The sequence below is a fragment of the Chaetura pelagica genome, unplaced genomic scaffold, assembly GCF_000747805.2.
Source record: "Chaetura pelagica isolate M959 unplaced genomic scaffold, ChaPel_1.0 scaffold273, whole genome shotgun sequence".
Lineage (NCBI taxonomy): Eukaryota > Metazoa > Chordata > Aves > Apodiformes > Apodidae > Chaetura > Chaetura pelagica.
In genome coordinates, this window is record NW_009952828.1 from 267,033 (window position 1) to 271,380 (window position 4,348).

A 4,348-nucleotide genomic window follows, 5' to 3' on the forward strand; every position below is an offset into this window, starting at 1 on the left:
AAATCCCAGACTGGTTTGGCTTGGAAAGGACCTTAAAGATCACCCAGATCCAACCCCCTGCATGGGCAGGGACACCTCCCACCAGCCCAGGCTGCTCCAAGCCCCATCCAACCTGCCCTTCAACACTGCCAGGGATGGGGCAGCCACAGCTTCCCTGGGCAGCCTGGGCCAGGCTCTCACCACCCTCAAGACATGAGCCCAGCCCCACTGTGGGATGCCCATGCCAGGTCCTGTCCCTGCACCGTGGTGTGCCCAGCACCCTCCTCTGCTCCACAGCACCCGTCTGTGGGGCCAGGGTCCAGCCTGGGGGTACCTCCCGTGGCACGGGAGAGCTCAGGGCACCTGGCAGCACAGCCTGACATCAGCAAAAGCACAGCCAGGAGCAGCACAAGGGCATATTGCAGGAGTCACCTTTGAGTTTGGGTGATTCTCTTATTGTCCCTGTGCCCCTGCATCCTTTGAAAGCCAGAGCTGATGTCTGTGCCATGGGCTCTGCCTCACCAGCTGCTGTTGGGGTCCCAGATGTAACTCCTGGCAGCCCAGCACATCTCCCAGCCTTGGCCAGCCCCTGTCACCCAGAGGGTGGTCTGGCCCTGGCCCAGGCTGCCCAGGGCAGTGGTGGAGTCACCATCCCTGGTGGGATTCAGAAACTGCATAGATGTGGTGCTGAGGGACATGGGGCAGTGGGGGCCTTGGCAGGGCTGGACTTGATGATCTTAAAGGTCTTTTCCAACCAAAATTATTTAATGACTCTATCTTTGAAAGGCTCAGAAGCAGCAACACTCCAGACTTGGAGGATGCAACCAAAGCACACAACTTACTGTGCAACTGCCTTAGTCTGTAGCCAATCCCCATTAGGGCTGTGAGTCCTCATGGGTCCCACCAGCTCCTCTCAACAAAGACCCTCTGGCAGATGCAAATTCCTGGGCACTCCTGTGTTAACCTGGACTCAGCCCCCTGTGCTGTGGTCCTGCCCTGCCCTGCCTGCTTGGACTTCCCTGCTCCCCTCTTCCCTCCCAGCCCTTGCAGCCCAGAAGAGCTATGTTAAAAACAGGGGGGTTGTCTCAGGCACCTGCACTTGACCTTCAGGTTTTATGCTGTGTTTGCTCTCCCCAGATGGGGCTTGGAAGAAGCTGTGGTTGCTGCTCCAGCTTCCCAGGCTACCTGTAGGACCTGCCACCTCCCATACCCACCAACCCTGCCAAAAACTGAAGTGATATCCTATCACTCCAAGGATGGGGAGCTGCTCTGCTGGGAGCTTCTTCCCCCAAACCCAAGCATGGAATGAGGATCCCTGGGTTCATCCCAGTGTCCTGACTCCAGAGCCATTGACACCCAGAGACCTGGAGCACTTGGAGAGGTTCCTGAGCAGCAGCACCAGCACCAGCCACCCTCCTGCTTGCTTGGGGAAGCTCTGCTTGCAGCAGGAGCGCTGGACAACCTCTTCAGCCTCACACTCCCCTATTCACCTGACACTAGTCTTGCCCTTCAGCAAAAAGCACCCTGCCTGATGCTGGGTTTCCATTTTCCAAAGGCAACTCCAGCAAGCACTTTGTGTATCACTTTTTGACCAAATTTCACTTCTTTTTAGCTTCATCTCCTGTCTCTTTATTTGTTTAGAGTTTTATCTCTGGGATTCCAATTCCTCCTCGGGAGGCTGTTGCATAAGTAGCCTCCACACTGATTGCAAGGATTTTAATTTGGTAGCTTTCATCTTAAGCTGCTTCTAAGGCACTTCCTCATTTGTTTAAAATCACCCTGCCTAAAGCTTTTGAATTGTTTTTCTGGCTTGATACTTCCCAAAGGGCTGTGGGACTTAATTAGAGTCCCTGCTCCTCTGTGGTTCAGTGACAGTTGCCTGGATTAAGTCAAGAGCTGCCACTCCACTCGTGTGCTCCAGACCTCACTTTGCAGCCCTGACATTGGGACATCTCCAATGGGATCTGGATCTCTCAACATGCAGGTGACTACAGCCACTTGTAGACACTCTCCTAATGGCTTTGTAGCCTCCCCGTGGCCTCCTGGGCTACCTGGCTGTGAGAGCCAGTGGGACACACAAAACCCCAGTGGGACAGGACAAGGCTCTTCCAGCTGAAGTGAGGATGGATGCTTGGTCATCATCCAACAAAGCTCCTTTGTAGAGAGCAAGGAGGTGGGTGGAAGGGAGAGCAAAACAAGGACCATGAGCAGAGGATGAAGGGCAGGAAAGGGGAATTCATACACTCACTTTTCAGTCCCCTTGGTTGGCAACTGCAAGCCTGGTTGCTCAGGACTGGCCTGGGATGACAAGAGCAAAGGCAGCTACACAACCTGCCAGGGTGGGGCCCCCCTGCCCAGCACCCCAGGGCTGCTGGAGCCCACCCAGAGCAAGGAAGATCTCCACAAGGCTGAGCCAGGGAAGCAGGACTGGCTTGGGGTGCACTGGAACAAGGAGCATCTCCATCCAAGGTGACCCTGGGGAAGATCTCCAGGGCAGAGAGACACCTGTCCCAGCTGGTACCTGAGGTCTAGCATCCCTTGCTCCACAGGGGAAACCACCTCTTCCCACCAGACTGCTACCTCTTTTCCTTCTGCCACCCCCCTTCCCTGTACAGGTCCCCACTCATCCTTTCTCCTCCCTGATGGTGCCTCCATGGTCTGGCTTTCTCTGAACTGGAAGGGAGTTGGGCTGGGAGGGTCACCAGCCCCAGGCCAGCTCTGACATCCTTTGCAGTGGGAGTGTTTGCCTGAGCCCCACCCCTGCTGGATGTGATTTATGCTGGTTTAATTGGTGTTGGTTTAATTGGCTCATCGAGCTCCCATATGTGTTGGGAGGAGGCCAGAGAGAGCATTAAAGGACCATTACAAATTGCAAACATCTTCCTCCATCTCTTCTCTGCCACTCCTTCTCCTCCCTTACATTTTAGGGAGCCAGGAGACTCCAGCATGGGGTGGGAACCTTTTCTGGGAATCTGATTGTTGAAAACCAGACAAAGTTTGTGCAGTTTGTGCCTCAAGTCCCATCTGCATTGCCCAGTGCTCCCCGTTCCCACTGGTCCCCCAGCAGCTTCCAGGCAGGGGCATCTCTGCAGGGAAGACACTACCCAGGATCTGTCCCCAAGTCCTAGAGGAGCTGTCATGACTCCTGTGCTGGTGGGAGAGGGTCACAAAGCCTGGCACGGTCCCTTCCAGCCCATTCAGCCAAGTTTGTGTTGGGTGGGATGGTCTTGGGACAGGTTTGGAGGAGAGGGGATGCTCTACACTGCAGAAGGACAGGGAAGGGGACAGGGACCAGGGCCTCATGTGGGGAGGACTGTCAGACACTTGGGAGCATGAAGGGTGTCAGGATCCCATCTGCTCTCTGCCCTCAGGATGGATAAATAAGCTTCAGGTTCTGCTGGTTCTGCTGTCCCACCTGAGCCCTGCTGGGCATCACCCTGATGCTGCTGCTGCTCCTTGGTGCAGCCTGGCCCTGCCCTGAGGCAGGGCTGCCCCAAACCCACTCCCTCCTGGGACCATCTAAAAGCTGGGGACAGACTAAACCACCACCTCTTTTCCCCTCCTGGAGCTCCTCTGGTGTCCAGGCCTCTGTCTTGTGCACAAACATCCCCAGCCCCTTTGCTAGGGTGCAGCATCTCCACATCCTGATGCCTCCTCCTGTCCAGTCACCTTTCCAGGATTCCTGCTAATGCTGGGTGTCTTGCTGTGCCTTGCAACCACAGCCAGCAACAGGACTGTCCCCAGAGCTCCCTTCTGACCAGGAGCAGCTGAGGGAGCTGGGGGTGTCCAGCTTGGAGAGCAGGAGGTGAGGGGAGACCTGCTGGCTCTGCAGCTGCTGAGGGGAGGTTGGAGCCAGGGGGGTCGGGCTCTGCTCCCCAGGAACAAGGGATAGAGCAAGAGGAAATGGCCTCAACTTGTGCCAAGGGAGGTTTAGATTGGATATTGGGAATTATTTCTTGATGGAAAGGGTTATCAGGCCCTAGAACAGGCTACCAGGTTGAATCCCTATCCCTGGAGGTGGTTGAAAGCCCTGTAGATGTGGTGCTGAGGAGCAGGGCTCAGCACCAGCCCTGGCAGTGCCAGGTGAATGGTTGGACTCGATGATCTCAAACTTCTGTTCCAATAAAAACCCACTCAAAGACTGTGATTCTAACTCCCAGCTCTGCAAGAAGCAAGTGCAAGAAGTGCCTGAGCCCTGAGTGCCCTGCAGCAGAGCAGATGTCTGCTGAGCTAAATAAGGGAATCAGCTGGAGCTGTTAAGTTCTGTACCCTGTGGATGCTGGAGGGGGAAAAAGTGACAATTATGTGCATTACAGCAGGAGCCCTGCAATGCCAGGCACGGCAGGGGGCATCAGGGGACAAGCGCTGC